Here is a 20,000-nt window from a genome sequence, read left to right on the forward strand (position 1 = left end):
GGACGTTACCACGATTTTAAACACGATTTCGGGCTGGTTGACGGGATGGATCCTAAACCGTTTAGGTTCTTGGGTCTGTGTTTGTGCGTGCGCGCGCGAGCCTGTACGCTGATATTAATATATTTTCGTCTGTTTTGTTTGCTGGTTGCAATTTAAAGATATGCCTTCATTGTTGAGCCTGTGCAAGAGAAACTTTAGCATAGAAATTCCTGGAGAGAGAGAGAGAGAGAGAGAGAGAGAGAGAGAGAGAGAGAGAGAGAGAGAGAGAGAGAGAGAGAGAGAGAGAAATCTCCCCTTTCAGAAACATAAATCAGGACTCCATCAACAATATCGTAATCCAGAAACTAGGATCTTTTAAGTTTAATTTCATGCTAAAAAATTGTTGTATGAGAGCGATAAGTTCTGTAACACCATTCTGATTGCTTCAGTCTAAACATTAGGTTACTTTGTTACAGAAGACATACCAAACTCAAGTACTGATGACATGATTTTGAAAGAATTATGGCAACTGGGCTCATGCAAACATACTTGCCATCTGAATGTAATGCTACAACGTTACGAGGACCCTGCGTCAGTTTTCTTAGAAAACAAATGCTCTGTTGCGCGTGTGTACAAACCCGTCCTTCCGTGCGTACATGTGTATAGTTAGAATCTTTATCGAGATTACTATTATGCTTGTTCTTTTTATATGTTTATTTCTCTGTCGACTTACGTTACGTATGGAGAGACAAAAAAAGTGACCCTTCTTTCAAGTCTATCAAAATGTAAACATGTATCATTAGGTCATTACATCTCTAACAGATGGCTTGTACGGCATTTGATGAGCCTTTCAGATAAACGCACGAGTGTGCATGTTTGTGTATGCCGATTTTAAGAGAGTATATACTATAATAAAATACATCGTATAAAGCAAGTCCCATAATCAGCAAAATTCGATTAGAGTACTTAGTTCTGATGTTCCATACGCATCCGCTTGTGTGTGGTTTCTTTAATGTTTCAAATAAAGTACTGCTTTAGTTTGTAATGTTTATTTCGCTGGATAGATTTTAACTGAAGCACACGTATTGTATGTAAGATCAACTCATCTGTGCTAGCGTTATTGTGGAGAAATATATGTAAATTATTTTTCTTTCCTTATATATGAAGGATCTGATGGCTATGAAGCATGAAGTACGAGTTGATGAATGGCGAAATATTGATTTAAAAGCTCAAGATGGAGACGACTGGCGAAATCTAACCGAGGGTCATTGCTTTGCGTCACTAGGCGTAGGAAATGATGATGATGATGATGATGATGATGATGATGATGATATATCAAGGATATTGAACTTTGAGAGGAAGCTGTAGAAATAAGATATCCGTCATACAAAGAAACGGTGCTCTGCAGCTTATGTTTGATTAACTAAAGCTTTTGCAAAGTAAGCGTCTAGTTTTGCTTCTTTGTATCTGTAACAGGGCTTTGTAGCTTTCCACTGCTGATAACCATCTTAATTTATTATCACTCTTCTTTTTACGTTACGTTCACCACAGACAAACGCATACACACTCACTATAGGTATATATATATATATATATATATATATATATATATATATATATATATATATATATATATATATATATATATATATATATATATATATATATACACACACATACATACATACATATATATACATATAAATATATATGTATATATATACACATATATATTTTGCGGGTGTACACACACACACACACACACACACACACACACACACACACACACACATATATATATATATATATATATATATATATATATATATATATATATATATATATATATATATATTCTTCCTAATCAGTCGTGCAGTAACTGAAATTGTTTGTGGCACCACAACTTTAAGAGTGAGACTGAGGAACTTCCGTTGCTTATCTCACAGAGGCATTCATTACATATATATATATATATATATATATATATATATATATATATATATATATATATATATATATATATATATATATATAAGTATATATATACATACATATATAAATATAATTTATAAATTAATAATTTGCTAGATTTTATTGGGGGCTTCGATTTTGGAAAATTCTTGTCTTTGTTTGCATCCTACTTTCTTTCATCTATATTTATAATCTTTGGTCATTAACCAGTGTGTAGTTTCGACTTATATTTATTCTGTAAATTAAAAGTAAAACAGTTGCAATAATTAATCTCTCTCTCTCTCTCTCTCTCTCTCTCTCTCTCTCTCTCTCTCTCTCTCTCTCTCTCTCTCTTCATCCGGCCATGAAAGTCTTGAGAAAGAGACAAAGAAAGAGAGAGAGAGGGAAAGAAACTAGTGTCACAAGTAAACAGAACATCCTATTTAACCTTTAAGCTTTCCGACTTTATCTTCCTTTTGTCTGGGCGGGACCTTCCACGTCTTCTCAAGAGTGATTTAGACGATTTGTTAGGATTCTTGTCTTAACTTCTTCGATCATGGTATCTTCTCTTGTGTATCAGATTGACGTTGGATTTTATTCATTCACTTTGGAATCCAAATGCTAAAACTTCTGTCGGGAGAAGGGTAAATATATTAAGAGATTCTCTTGCATTCGAAATGAAATGGATGCATGCAGCAATGTGCCTATTAGTGAAAAAAACGAAATATCTTTTTTCCCCGTTTTATTTCTTTTGGAATTATGTTTTAGGTAACTTGATGGATTGTTGCCTTAAAAAAATACCTGAGAAGGGTTCCGTGTCTTTACCCAAGATCAGGTTCGCTCCCAAGCAGGTTACGACCTCTGGCGAAAAATGAGACAAGGCTTTAGGTAACTTTTTACTTGTCCTTGACGAATTATGTTGACAGTCAAGTATAAGTCTTTGGACTCTCTCGGCCTCTAAGGACAGTGTCACCTGTCTCAAGATGTGAGAATGATCATGTCCTTGCAGTGATCAAGTTCCGGATGTGTTTGCCCACTTATGTGCGTCGTGCTTGTGCTTTATTTGCCTGCTGGACTCCAGGATTCTCCATCGTTTTATTAGGAAATACGGCTTATTTTGGTGTTCATGTAGATGAAGAGACTTACAAAATTTCAAGTAAAGAATATCATGGATAGTATGTCATTTAGAAGGAATGGTTGGAAAAAGGCATTTTAGAAATTTTGCTCTTTTTATATTTTCATTTGATGCTAGAAGTTTAGGTTCATATCCTTTTATAGATTTCTGTTCATAATTCACTTTGTGTCGAAACGGATGAATCATCAACAAAAACAATAACAATGTTAGTATCAGTAATGTCTACCCGCCAAGATTACTATTCTGAATAGAATCTCGATGCAACAAATAAGATGATGAAAGATTAATTTTAGTACAAGCTGGGCTATTTGAAAAAAAAAATATATATTTTAAAGGAACTTTACAGTCCCTCGTTCACCTGTCATTATAATCGTAATTGCATTCTGTTACATTGTACTTTTATCTAATTCCTATTTGGGACTCTGTTTTTTATGCTCGGTGTAACAATTTTAGATTTCGGGAATTCATTTCTTTTGTATTTCCCGGAAAGACTCCGCCGAGAATATTGGAAAATGAAATTCATGGCTATGACTTAATTGTATTTTTTGCTAGTAAAACGGTGCCTATTGAATCCAAATTTTCTTCTAATAGTCTATAATGAAGTTAGGGAAATGGAGAATTGGTTTTATATTGCAACGAAATGAAGCTTGCTATTATAGCTTTGTTTCTATTCTTGATTGCATGGTATTGTACTTGTTTTGACTTTTATGGGGAAGTGTACTATTTTTTCATGACTTTAAATAGTGTCCTATACTGTAATGTTTTTCACCTATTATTTTTCTTCTGAGAAGTCATAAATAGCCTAGGTGGAAATTATAAGCCTTTCTCATTGTGCGGCCTATCAAGGCAGAAGAATATCAAAAATAAAGAATTAATACTTGATTATACTTCGCTATAAACTGTAGCTTTTATGATGCATCCTGCTTTACATTGAATTGTAGGAAAACGTTTATGATTTTTCGTATTTATATATAAACTGTATTTATTCCCAATTACTTTTTCTTCGGAATCTTAAAACCAAACACATGATTCGTCATCCCAATCGTGATGACCTGACACAAATCGCCTATGTAGAAAAGTCCCATTTTCTCGTGGCTCGTATCTCCTGTCTGTTTACACAAGATTTCTCGTCAGTCAATGATGGAAGGCTATGAACGATGTGAAGAGACTGGCGTCGTGATAGGTGTGGTTTATCCTAGAGGTTCTATTATTGACATTTGCATAGTGGAGGGTGCTCACCTCCTTACAGGCAAACAAACCGACGATTTCGAGACTTACAATTTTGTTTTTATTCGCGGAGGGCACCTCCTGCCGGCTCTTCATCTATCGACAGGCTAGGTTGAAAATAGCAGCGAGCTACGTCATTTATGTGTGATGTCAAATTAGAAATGTATTGTTGGTGTCTGCGAAGTTGACCTTAAAACATTTTGTAGCATTCGAGGACACACTTTTAGATAAGGTTTTCATCGAGAGAGAGAGAGAGAGAGAGAGAGAGAGAGAGAGAGAGAGAGAGAGAGAGAGAGAGAGAGAGAGAGAGAGAGAGTCGCTATGATATTGCTATAGACTGTTACTATTTAAATTCAGTTTTATTTTATATATGTTTTGTGTTTTATGTTGTATTGAGAAAGGGGATGGGATGAGGAGATTAATGTTGTAAAACGTAAAAAAAAAAAAAAAAGAAAGGAGTCATTAATTCATTAACCGTGACCCATTACTATGTTTAATTCAAACCACTTGCTCCGCCGTCCATTTAAGAAAAATCCTCTCTGCGATTGATCAACACCTCTTTCCTGTCCCTGAGGCTTGAAGCACTTAACAGGCCTGAGTTGAAACGTGATGTCTTTAGTTTTTGCGCGGCTATTTTACTTCCTACTTTCTTTTTGTCGACTGGATGATTTTTTTAGTGGGTCGTATAAAATCGGATGTTTTTGTGTCAATAAACACTATTTAATCTATCTATCGATTTATCTGTTTGATTTCTAGCTCTCTTTTCATTTATGTCCTCTTAATATAACACCATTCTTTTCTGAAAAAAACTTTGTAGTAATTTTTAATATTACCATTTCTCCAGAAATGATACACATTAACTTATGAAATGTTATTTTTTATGTTTATTTATGGCATCATAGCGTAATTTATTCAGTTGAAGAGTCGCTAATTAATTTTCATGGAATTTTTTTTAAAATAGCTATTTCAATATTTCCTCAATGTGTAGTTCATGTACTCCAGTTCGGTTTCATAGCAACATTTGCTTTTTGATTCACGGAATTAATTTGAATACTTGAATTCTTGTGTATAAGAAGCAGCAAAACCAAAATTTCCATGAAACTATGGTGGGAATATTTTTTTTCCGAAACCTCATTAACACTATCTCTAAATATATTTTCATTTATATTTAGTGATTTTGTATTATGTCGTTTGTTCGCTTTCTAATTTATGTCATTATAGTTATCATCTTCCGCCTCTTCTTTTTCAAGAAACCTATCTAGACGACAATTCTTCCAAGAGCAATATATACAAAGTCCTTTCAACATCCTTTAACAAAGGAGATACTTCCCGTGAATATAAATATAAAATCCAAGGCGTAATGCTGACAGCCATACAATAGAACTCGGGTGCAAAATTCTACTCCCCTGGTATTTATAACGTCACAGTGTCAACAAAGAGTCCCAGATATAAACAAACAATAACATTCTTATGTAAATTGTAAATTATGGGGAACTATGGACAAAGGCAGAAAAATATATGTAAACAATATGTAGTGTTATGGATTTTTGTTCTCTTTTATAAGGAAAATTATTAGCTCAAGTGAAAGCCAGATTTTTACTTGAATTATGCAAATGATTCTGATATTGGATATAACGACGATGTTTAAAACAGGGGCTTTTGTATATATATTTTTGTGTTTATGTATATGTATATATAGATGTGTATATATTATGTATCGTATATAAAGCATATGTTTTTTTATGATTATTGGAATATATACACCAGAAAAGGCTTTCGGTAGGTTTGAAAGAGGTGTCACTTGCGAAGTCTAGACATAGTTGTAAACGATAGTTTATGATAAACTAAAGTGCGTAAAAAATGAGATCGAATTGCATGATGTTAAAATCGGTCAATACGCATTCGTGCCCTGTGCCATCAAATGGTGGCTTGTATAGAAATGATGCGATTAGTGTAAGAACAATTGGGGGAATTAGTGTGACACAAGTTTGAAGAGTTTTTTTTTCTATAACTAAATGAACTTGTAGTAATCCATGAAAATGCTGTTATACTTATTAGTACAAATTGGGGATAGATAGAAGTTGTTAGTTTATAAAAAAAAACTTGTACTGTATATATTAATCTTGGGATAAATGTTAAGGTGATGAAAAGATGATTTTGCAATAAAGTTAAGATGGAGTTGATTCTTTTCGCAAAAGATCTATTTTAGAGTAACGATAGCATTAAGAATTTTCAAAATCTGATGAAAGTATTTAGGTAGCATTGTGAGAATAGGTAAAAGAATGGAGAACGTTATGACGAGCACTGGTGTGGAGAGTGGATAATTCCCAGTAGTTCCAGTAGTTAACCTAGTTAGATTAGGCTATGAGGAGACAATGTTATTTTAGAGGGGAAAATTTTCCCGTGAAATAAGGGTTGCTTAAACAAGGAAAGTAGTGAGAGTTTGCTTGTGAAAGGGAAAAAGCTGCAATTCATGAAGCTCTTGTTTAAAAAAAAAAAAAAAAAAAAATCAAGAGTTAGCTTGAGATACTTTATCCAGAGATGACCAATCTTTGATTCTGATTATTGTGCTGCGTCAATTTTTAATGTGCCTAATATTTTCTGCTTTAGGATATTCTACTCAGATTTAAACACACTAATATTTCACGTAACCCTGTAAATACCTATACTGAAAAAAAGAACACAATTGTAGGAATCTTTAGTGTTTTATATTTCAAGAAAATTTAGCAAACAGGAATTTTTCTTGCGGAAGTTATTTTCGGTTATAAATGTGACTGGTTTTCATGTACTTTAAAATTTAACTTTTTAAAACTGCTGATTCCTGTATAATTTAATTTTTTATTCCGCAAAAAAAAAAAAAAAAAAAAAAAAAATAATGAAAGCTACCTAACTTTGAAATAAATATTTAGTTGCGTATTCAGTTATAAGATTTATTTAACTTGTTTTACATAAGCATATTTGGGGAGATGAAACCCTTATTAAATTACTCTCGCGTGGTTTTAGCATGTGGCAATGTAGAGTAACTTTTTCAAATTTTACGTTGATTGGGAGAAATTACTCTGCTTTTACAACCATTTGTCTTGGCTGATATACTTGCTCCCAATCAATTGCTACTTAATTTATGTCCTCATTCAGCATGGGGTTTCACCTCTTCCAAAAGTTATACTGTTTGGTCCCTCCTGGATACGTTAATAGAATTTGCTGTTATCGATTTGTAATTGTGACAAACTTTATTCTTATGTTTTTTTTTTTTTTTAGCAGAAGTTTCTATTCTCTCTTATGGTATTTTAATGAGGTAAAATAAGAATCTTGTGTAAATTTTGAGCCTAAAAGCTGTCAATCCGGAATTATCATCTACTTGATCCCCCCCCCCCCCCCCCCTACACACTTCCCCGTTAGTTATGAACAGAGGAAAGTAGGATTTATTATGATATTTTGCTCACTGCCCAAAACAGACATGAACAGCTATCATTATTTCGAGATGTTACCACAAGAAAGATATGCTTCCTTGATAAAGAACTGGGCAAGAATATAAGATTTCAAGAAGCATACTTATTCACTACTGGAGAATTTATTGTTCAAATCAGCTTCTTTTGACAAGATCTGCCTATCTTTGGTATCAGAGATATGCCATAAAATATGCACAGTTGTTCTGTTCTCTTTTATTTGGGAACATTATACCATTCACCAACATTAAAACTTGAGGCAAATTCCTCAATCCGAAGGTTTACAGCATCATGATGTTGCTATATTTGCCCAACTGCAAGAAATGGAGAATATCATGTTCTGCATGAGGCCATGGATTGTGTATATAATTCAAATTTTGGATTATAAAATATCTGATGTAAAATGGTGGAAAATAAGGTAGCTTCGGTAACAGTTACAGAATGGATAAGTGGGTTCTTAATTCGTAGATAAACTAGAGAGAAAACGAATGAAGTTTTTTTTTCTCGCTCGACAATTGTATGGATATGGAGAAAATTTGTTTCTGTGATGATTGAAAGAGCTTTGAAGTAAACGGGTTTGGTACATTGAGAAAAAATTATAATCATTCATAACTTGAGCAATACATTTAATGAACGATATAAACTTCTCGCTACATCGATTGTCCTATTATCTTGCAGTCAATTTATAATTTGTATTTCTGCAGAAAATTTTAATCCTTTTTTAATTAACTTAATCAAAGATATTCGGCATAAAAATTGTGTTGCTTTATAACGAATAATCCAGAAAGCAGCCCTGGAAGATGGCAATAAAGATTAATCAATATCTGGTTTGCACCTTCCGTTAGTTCACTAAAGTCACAAAATAGATGTGGTTTGACTGGGTTAACATCGTGTAAATAACTTGCCTTACGTTTTACTAAATCTTATTGCATTCAAGAAATACCAGTCTTGCCGGATTCCTTGGAGGCAATCCTCGACTTAAGATTAAGATGTCGCAATTTTTGTCTGCATACTAATGCCATTTCCTTCAGCCATGTTGGGAGGAGGTTATGCATTCTGCTTTCGAGGGTTTTGGATTAATTAACAAATTATGTTTATTGTGATATCTCTCCCTATATATTACCATTTGGTATATTCCTGGACTTGAGGATTTTTAGTCATCAAAATCGTCTTGCACATTATTTGATTTACACCGTCATGCCGTATGCACACATCTATATATATATATATATATATATATATATATATATATATATATATATATATATATATATATATATATATATGTGTGTGTGTGTGTGTGTGTGTGTGTGTGTGTGTGTGTGTATGTATGTATATATAAATAATATATATATATATATATATATATATATATATATATATATAATATATATATATATATATATATATATATTATATATATATATATATATATATATATATATATATATATATATATATATATATATATTATATACACACATATATATATTATGCATATATATATATATATACATATATATATATATATATATATATATATATATATATATATATATATATATATGTGTGTGTGGTGTGTGTGTGTGTGTGTGTGTGTATATATATATATATATTCGCATTGTCATTGCTAATAAGTATGCGAATGACGAAGAGCATCCGGGTAGCTATGATATTTGCGTCGTTGTTTGCTGAATAGTAGCGGTCTTGGGGGAGGTTTATTTTCCGTTAGGCACTTTTGTTGCTGTGTAAAATAAACCTGATCGTAGTTTTAAAACAGCTTTAGCCCTACACATAAATAATAACAACCTTGGCGAAATGCAAAGCGAATGTTTACTTGACATTTTAACCTTTTATGAATTTATCGTGATGTTTGTGGAATAAAGTTTATATATATATATATATATATATATATATATATATATATATATATATATATATATATATATATATATATATATACATATACTTATATATATGTATGTATACATAAATATATATGTAGTATATATATACATATATATATATATATATATATATATATATATATATATATATATATGTATATATATATATATATATATATATATATATATATATATATATATATATGTATATATATATAGATATATATAGAACATACCTAGTTATAACTCAAAAAGAAATGGAAAGAATAGTGCTGAGATTAATACCGAGACAGAAAAAGAGCAACATGGATACGAGAGCAAACTAAAGTAGAGAGTGTATTCTAACAACATGTAAGAGAAAGAAATGGACATGGGCAGGACATTTAAGGAGAATGACATATTAAATGGACATAGTAAAGAGGTTGGCGAGGGCACCAGCCACCCGTTGAGGTACTACCACTAGAGAGTTATTGGGTCCATTGACTGGCCAGACACTACTACATTGGATCCCTACATATACATCGAATAGTCAGGCCAATTCTTTCCACATTCTCATCTGTCCTCATACACCTGACAACGCTGAGATTGCCAAATAATTCTTCTTCACCCAAGAGGTTAACTAATGCAATATAATTGTTTAGTGGCTACTTCCCTCTTGGTAAGGGCAGAAGAGACTCTTTAGCTATGGTAAGCAGCTCTTCTAGGAGAAGGACACTCCATAATCAAATCATTGTTCTCTGGTCATGGATAGTGCCATAGCCTCTGTACCATGGTCTTTCACTGTCTTGGGGTAGATTTCTCTTGCTTGAGGGTACACTCAGGCATACTATTCTATCTTATTTCTCTTCCTTTTTTCAGTGTTTTTATTGTTTATATATGAAATATTTATTTTAATGTTATTACTATTCTTTGAATATTTTGTTAATTACTTTTCTTGAAGCTTCCTTATTTCCTTTCCTCAGTGGGCTATTTTCCTTGTTGGAGCCCTCGGGCTTTTAGTTTTCTGGATTTCCAACTAGGGTTATAGCTTAGCAAATAATAATAATAATAATAATAATAATAATAATAATAATAATAATAATAATAATAATAATAATAATAATAATATATACATATATACATATATACATATATACATATATAGTATATATATATATATATACATATATATGTATATACTTATGTATACATATGCTGTGTATACATACATATGTGTGTGTGTTTGTTTCTGTTAAAAAAGAGAGCTATATCTCTAACCTAGTTACTTTTGGTACGGTCTTCTCTTTATGCCCAAATTTCCCTAAAAGACAACAAAGGCAGCAATTAGATATACGCACGAAGTCTTTTGTCACCTAAACAAAAGCAGTTGCCGTTCCAACAAAGGCCAATGGAGTCCAGACAAAGGAGGAAAGGAGTTTTCACAAATCGAAATAAATAAGACACTGCGTCTCTCTCTCTCTCTCTCTCTCTCTCTCTCTCTCTCTCTCTCTCTCTCTCTCTCTCTCTCTCTCTCTCTGGGGATCTGCTTCTCTTCCTTTTTCTTCTTATCTCGTGTTCATCAGCCCCACTGCAAACTTTAGAAGTGTCTTTATCAGTGTCATCTTTTCTTGGAAAAAATAAATGCCAGTGATAGTGCTGTAATACGACATTTATGGATAAAGGATTTCCGATGACCCTCAGTAAGAAGTTGACGAACAGAAGAATGTGACAGGAAAGACAAGGAGGTTTTTTTTCATTCATGTTTGTTTTTTTTTAATTCCAATGAAGGTTGATAGTCTTTTGTTCTTTTCTTCTGTTTGCAGTAACAGAATGATAACGAGGCAATTTGATTGCAGTGAAAAATTAATGAATTCATGCAAAGAAACGTAATCGACAGTGTTGAAAGGCAGATCTTCCAAAACTGTGTTTCCAGCCCCTTGGTGGTCAGCAACGTGAAAGGAAGAAATATATTGTAACCATAATGATATTGATTATTAGCAGTAATTCTATAAAATCGTAGACAATTCTGTGGATGAATGTATTCAATTGTAAATTATTGTATAGATGGCTCACGTGAACGTTTCCCTTGCAATTGATGTACTTAAAACAAGTGGTTTCTATGATATTGGCATCATGTCCTATGGACATAACGTTAGTAAAATTCTAGGCAGCCGAACTTAAAGAACTTAAAGGAATCCATTTGGAAATATCATTCGGCGAAGCTATGCTTACTGAAAAAAAAAGAAAAAAATAAATTTCTTAAAAATGTTATTCGAGAAAGGTTTACTAATCATATAGTTGTCTGTCACAGAAAGATTCATCGTCTTCGCTTAACACTTGCAATCAAGAATTTAAACGAAATTAATGAACTGTAAAAAAAAAGAAAAAAAAAATATTAAAATTCAGATTTTCTTAGTTCTTTCAACTGACATCATCTACAGAATTTGAAGGGCTTCACCTCCTAATATTGTTTTCTTTATCTTTTAAAAATTACCAGACATATGTCCTTGCCTTTACCATTATTTACTCTAAACTGCATTATTATGTTTTTTTTTAGTGAGAGGAAGTAAAAAACAAGTTTTTCCTAGCATGATTTTAGTCTGTTTTAATTGATATTTATTGACATGTTATTATTTTGAAATAGCCTTAATATAAAAAAGATCATCTACAATTACAGTTGTGCGATTTGATTTCACTGATCGATTTTAATTAGATGATTGATAAATTGCAGGATATTAATTTTGTTAAGCATTCTCAAGTAAACAGGTGTTTTTTATACTAATCTTTACGGATTATCTTTTGACTGTATAATTTTATCTTTTTATAAGAAAATATTTTTGCTCATACGGTGATAAGCTTGTACCTTATGGCAATGGTAAAAAAGAAATTTTACCTTTCTTAGGCTTTCAAATGATAAAGACAACGAAAAGGGTAATTTTCTCACGTATCATTAGTTAATTCGTGTGTAACTAAATAAATAAATATATTGTAGGTAACATTAATTTTGTTTTCCGGGTACTTTATGTTCAATGGGATTGGATAAAATTAAGTTTGAGAGACCCTGTATAATCGGGACTAAGGATATGATATTGAGAAAGAGATATAGGAAAACATATGGCAGGCATATGACGAAAAAAATACCAACACAATATATATATATATATATATATATATATATATATATATATATATATATATATATATATATATATATATATATATATATATACATATATATATATATATATATATAAATATATATATATATATATATATATATATATATATATATATATATATATATATATATATATATATATATATATATATAGATAGATAGATAGATGTCTCACACATTATATATATATATATATATATATATATATATATATATATATATATATATATATATATATGTATATATATATATATATATATATATATGTGTGTGTGTGTGTGTGTGTATGTGTATATATTTACGTGTATATAATCGGCGGGAAGATTGAAGACATTCGCGTAAATATGCATAGTTATTTTATCACAAAAATCATCTGACATGCGATTTTCCTTTTCCGGCACAGTAGTTTTTAAGCTGGGTCCTTAGAAGATTCATCCGGTGACAGCTGAGTCAAAATAAGAGAGCACTGTTTATTAACTACTTCAATGTCATAGACAAATGAACAAAGTTGTCGTATTTGTTAATAACACTGTGTCCTTCCTTTAATCAGCAACATCCTTTTAGATATTCAACATTATCATAAGGTTCCATCCTTATCTTAGCTTTATATATGCTGGAGACCATAAACATCACCCTCTGCATTCTTTGGGGACTGCATTTGGTAAGTGAACTGTAACTCGTTAAGAAGAACATAGGGCTAGCTAGCGACCTCATCCCAAGAATCTTCGTGTAATTAAGAGAGTTAGCTAACTTTTGGAGCTACTCATGGGAAGGGAAAAGGAGTATAGTAAGTATGTGCGTTTGTGTGGGAGTATTTATATATATATATATATATATATATATATATATATATATATATATATATATACATATATATATATATATATATATATATATATATATATATATATATATATATATATATATATATGTATATTTATATAATCATCATCTCCTCCTACGCCTATTGACGCAAAGGGCCTCTGTTAGATTTCGCTAGTCGTCTCATTCTTGAGCTTTCCATTCAATACTTATCCGTTCATCATCTCCTACTTCACGCTTCATATTTCTTAGTTTTGCACGCCTATGTCTTCCAACTCCTCTAGTGCCTTGTGGAGCCAAGTTGAACGTTTGGTGAAATAATCTCTCTTGGGGAATGGGAAGATCCTGCCCAAACCATCTCCATCTACCCCTCACCATAATCTTATCTAAATTTACATATAGCACTCGAGTAATCTCTCTTATAGTTTCACTTCTAATCCTGTCCTGCCATTGAACTCAATATTCTTCTGAAGCCTTTATTTCCAAATCTACTAAATCTGTGGGAGTTTGTTTCATTATCATTCCATGAATCCTGTTCATATAGTAACAGATATCACTAAACTGAATATACAGTATATAACCTGATTATTAGATGTAATTTCAGACGATTTGATTTTCAAATTTTACTTAACCTAGCCTTTGTCTGATTTCATATATATATATACATATATATATATATATATATATATATATATATATATATATATATATATATATATATATATATAGATATACATATATATATATATATATATATATATATATATATATATATATATATATATATATATATATATATATATGTATATATATATATAAGAGAGAGAGAGAGAGAGAGAGAGAGAGAGAGAGAGAGAGAGAGAGAGAGAGAGAGAGAGAGAGAGAGAGAGAGAGAGAGAGAGAGAGTGCAGTAGCTTACGAATCTCCGAAAATTCAGTTTACACCCTGAAACTCCCACTCCCATCATTTGGACCTGGCCGATCCAGTGTCTTGTTTTGACAGTCCTTTCACTACCCCTACAATATGTTGTCTGTTTGGAATCCCTTTACAATAAGCTCCGATCCCCTGATATCCAGTCAGAATCCATGCTTCATCCGTTTTGAATCTCTTGGCATTCTATTCCAATCCTCCCCTTTATCGTCTGTAAACTCTTTCTTTCTTCCGAGATCTTCTTAAAGCCTGCATGTATGCCTGTGATAGTAGGATTTATTTATTCCTTTAGTGATTTTCAGCGATGAGCACCTCCAAATATTGCCAAATAACTGTTGCTTTGATAATGTTTTATTCTTTTTACACCTGGCCCCAACTAAATTTGTGTTTGTGTTTGCCCACGTGCGCGCATGGTTGTTATTTTCCTGTATTCTTTAAGTAATCTTCATTTATTTGCTTTCCCATATATTGATAAGTAACAATGCTTGTAAAGTATTATGATGCTAAGAGTGGTGCACTTTTATACACACACACACACACCACACACACACACACACACACACACACACACACACACACACACACACATATATATATATATATATATATATATATATATATATATATATATATATCTGTCATTGGCCGAATTTGTTACATTTGATAGTCTTCAATGATAAGCTTTCCCATATATTGGTATATAGTGGGCCTTTCAAAACATCGTGAATTATGTAATCCTTGGGTTTTTTTCTATGTAACGTCTGTGTATTTGTATTTGCATGACAGCGTGTTAATCTGTACTTGTGTGTAAATTCATGAGTGTGCATTTGTTTGTCTATGTGTGTGTTCTGAGTGAGGATACCCTAACTTGGTGAAAGAGTTTGTGTATCCTCGTAATCAGCAAGCTATACTAGTCAGGGCTACCCATACTAGGTTAGTTTGTTGTTAGCGATCAGATTAAAGTCCCTCACCATCACCAACCGCAGTGGCCAGCGTGGTGATAAAAACTGGTTAAACTCAAGAGGTGAGTAAGGACGTGTCTGAGGCCTTTGTCCTGCAATGGACTAGAGATAACTGCATTTGTTGTTGTTGTATGTCTGTCAAATGTGAACGATTTATTCATGGTTGTTAGATGGTCTTCATTGAAAAGTATTTTCATTTGAATAATTCAAAACGTAATTTACTAAAAGTGATCTATATAAATAAAATAGTGAAATTCTGCGTTTAAGTTACAGTTGTTATCACATTTCACCAATTCCTCCCCATCAATCAATAGACGGCGGGTGAATTGGGGTTGGAGGGTGAGAAGCGCGTCACAGCTCCCGCAGACAAGGTAATTTATTTCGACTTTTATGCCACCACAAGGACAGGTTAGGCCACCCCACGTCGGGTTAGGTTAGTTAGGGGTACGGGACGATAAACGATTACTCCTGTGAAGGCATAGAACCGAAATGTTTTTTACCAAATTAGGCTTCTTACGCCCATTACCAGTTTGATACGTTACTCTTTTGTATTTTCTCTGACAATGAAATAGATTTAAAAAAAAAAAATTAAGAGATGGGACATTAAGGTTTAAATGAACACAGTTTTGAATAGGTATATTAATCTTACAAGAGAAGAATAAGTTATATTCCAAAAGGCTCGTATTAAATTAATATATATACATATATATATATATATATATATATATATATATATATATATATATATATATATATATATATATATATATATATATATGTAAATATATATATATATATATATATATATATATATATATATATATATATATATATATATATATATATATATATATATATATATATATATATATGTATGTATGTATTATATATTCATTTCTATCTATCTATCTATCTATATATATGTATATATATATATATATATATATATATATATATATATATATATATACATATGTATGTATATATATATATATATATATATATATATATATATATATATATATATATATATATATATATATATATATATACTTTATATAGGAAAGTTTCCTTCATTTCGATAAAAATTATACATATCAGCGAATTTCATTTCATAAAAATATTGTGTCCGGGGTCTGACATTTCCACCCCCCCCCCCTTCCTGCTTGACATCCTTTTAAGTCCTCTATTTTAGGAATTCGCCTGCTTATTCCCGGAGGCCAAATTAGAATCAGCCACTTCTGGCGATGTAGGTTAGGCGACAGGGTAGCTGGTGGGAGGGGTCGAGCCTAGGGTTGGGAGAAGCTGGCTAATCCAAGTCAGTTTCGTCCCCCTTTGGTTTGGAATGCATTTGAATATTGAATTAGGAAAGGTGAAATGACATGGAAATAGTTGTTAGTGTTACCGTGGTGGGCGGCTGGGCCAGGCAGGAATAGAATCAAGGTGTGTGGGCGTCGAAATAAGACTTGCTGGAAAAGAGAATCAATTTCAGAATCAGTATGCGTAAAAAGAATCAGTGTGAGCGAATAGAGATAGTTTGTGTACATATAGAGAAAATTCCCTAAGAATTTTTTTCTGAAGAATAGAAACTGTAATTGTGACTGGAGTCGGTGCTTGTCGTGAAAATCTCAGGAATAGAATGTATGTGTGGGCTTTGAGCGGAAGCTCCAAGAGACTAAATTCGATGCGCGTTGAAAGATTCAGTATACGATGAGAGGAAATTTCCCGTGGAACGAAGTCAGTAGTTATGAATAGATTGGATCAATCCGTAGAGGTTTGGTAGAAAAAAAGTCATTGCAATTACATTGAGTGAGAACCTTGAGCCTAGGATCAATGGTAGTTAACCTCTCAAAATAATGGCTGGGTAAATACATAGTTTGAGAATAAAGGCAATATTGAAGAATGTTGGTAACGAGATAAGGAAACAAAGTACGTACTTCAAAAAAGCATGACATTTTTTTTTTTCAAGCTAATTTGTGTTTCATATGTTACAAAGAAATATGATCAAAATTGGTATTGAGTTGTAACTCTTTGTTGAATACCACCGTTCATTAAAATTTTGCCTTTACCCGAAACTTTGATGGTTTTGTGACGATTTTTTTTCCAGGCGATTAAGTAATTTTAAGAATGTTGCAATCTGGGTAAACTTTTATTATTTGTTAATTTAGTTCCTTTACGAACTGAGTTTTCTGCGGCCAAAAGTTTTCCTTTATGATTTTGAACGTTAAGATTTGGTTTCTTAACAAAAATTTTGTTTGACATATATTGTTTAGTTGAGAGAGAGAGAGAGAGAGAGAGAGAGAGAGAGAGAGAGAGAGAGAGAGTCTCTTTGGTTTATTGGGAAAATGAGAATAACACTTCAATAGTTGAACTCTTAGCTAATATCACAAGACTCTTACTTGTCATCAAAATGTTATCTTAAGTGGTCGCTCCATTTTACAAAATCAAATCATATATCATTTATAAGTTTCATAATGACTATGGAAAGCTAATCTCTCTCTCTCTCTCCCTCTCTCTCTCTCTCTCTCTCTCTCTCTCTCTCTCTCTCTCTCTCTCTCTCTCGCTCATATTTCAAAGACAGATACGTTCAGTTTCTTTTCTAAGTGGTAGAATGTAAATTAAACAATTAATTCAAGTAGCTTCAGTTCCCGATGGATAAGTATAGGTTATAGAAATTTCATTACGTGAGGAAAAATAAGTCAACCCAAATTACTAAATAAATGTATTTCATATATTTGAAGAATTCAAGTTGCAGTAGTTATTATCGTTATTGTTGTTATTATTTTTTAAATGACGAATGAATAAAGGCAAATCTCTATGCATAACTCTTGGTAAATGCAGCACATGCAGAAATCACGATGCGATACTTACCCTTGTTTGAAAGAAAAAAGGAAAAAAAAAAAAAGGAAATATAAAACTCTTGGAGGATTGTAACCCATCTGAACGATGTTTGGAAACTGAGGTGGCCTTTGATGTTTGAGTGGCAAAAGATGGGACCTAATCTGTTAGGTTTACTGTTGTGTGTTTGTTTATGTGAATGTATGTGTTTTCTGAATCAAGGGCTGTGATTTTATGTGTGGGACATGAAACGGAGCTTATCAGCATGAAGTTTTAAGTTTCTATATTCTTGTTTTTCATGTTGATGTGCATGTTATTCTGCGTTTTTATTATATTTGTTACATAATAAACAAAACATTACAAGCATGATAAAACATTTAGAGGACCTATCATGCATGCGTTTTGCGTGTCTGCTTGCAAAAGAGAGAGAGAGAGAGAGAGAGAGAGAGAGAGAGAGAGAGAGAGAGAGAGAGAGAGAGAGAGAGAGAGAGAGAGAGAGCAAACCTCCTGCTAGGTAAATTTCTATTTTAAAATCGTTATGTAATTATCAAAGTTATTTTAGCAGTTAATTCCACTTTTTCCTAATATCACAGGAAAGGAAATTTCTGGGAAGTATATAAATATATGAACGAAATTAATCTGAATGGTTTATAAGATATGTAAATCAATTAATAAACTCCAAAGTTAATGGTTGAATACTTTGAATATTAAATTTTTAAACGTTTTTTTCAGAGGCATATATATATATATATATATATATATATATATAGAGAGAGAGAGAGAGAGAGAGAGAGAGAGAGAGAGAGAGAGAGAGAGAGAGAGAGAGAGAGAGAGAGAGAGAGAGTATTCATAAGAAACTTTAGAGATTACCCTAAAATCATAATTTCCTCCGGAATTCTGAAAGATATGAAAAGACACTTTTCGTTTTTGAAAAAGCAAAAATAGATTTTGGTACAATGCCTTTTATCTTTTTCTCCTCTTTTGGGGGAATGCTGAAAGCGACAAAGGGGGTGTGGGGGGATGCTGATATTGTTGTCTCTCTTGCTATTGCTGTTTACCCATCAAAGGAAATTTCTTTTGCAAGAGAATATTGGAAATTCCTCTCGACACGGTATCACGCCGAGGGAATTCCTCAATCTTGGCAAGTTTTAGACTAACTCCATCAATCTTGATCCATCATCTTTATCCCAGAAGGAGAATGCCTCAAAATGACGAGAAAATCTGTGTAAAAAGAAGGTCCCAGCCACGTCTGGTATTGCAACCCACTCGCGCAATGCTTAGAGATTGCACTGTACTCCAAAGCATATCAGGGGCAACCAAATCCATAAATTGAATACTCAAAAGAAAATGAAATATTTCACAATCCATATATTGAATAATAAATTTAAAAAATATATGTAACCAAATACAAAGCAAGATTTTCCTAAAGTATGCCAGTGCGTTTTTCTGTCCTCTTCTGCGGAATTTCAATCGATATTAAATCAGTTTATGAAAGACGACGCTGAACTTGGCTAGAAAGTGAAAGAACGTTTCCCGATTAGATATGTACAGTATAGAAAATAGAACAGGTGGAATGTATAATGAAATGCTGGCGGCCTGTGAGGTCTGGGAAAGGAAAAGCAACAGATGTAGTCGAATTATATATAT

Source organism: Palaemon carinicauda, chromosome 11 (assembly GCF_036898095.1).
Source record: "Palaemon carinicauda isolate YSFRI2023 chromosome 11, ASM3689809v2, whole genome shotgun sequence".
NCBI lineage: Eukaryota > Metazoa > Arthropoda > Malacostraca > Decapoda > Palaemonidae > Palaemon > Palaemon carinicauda.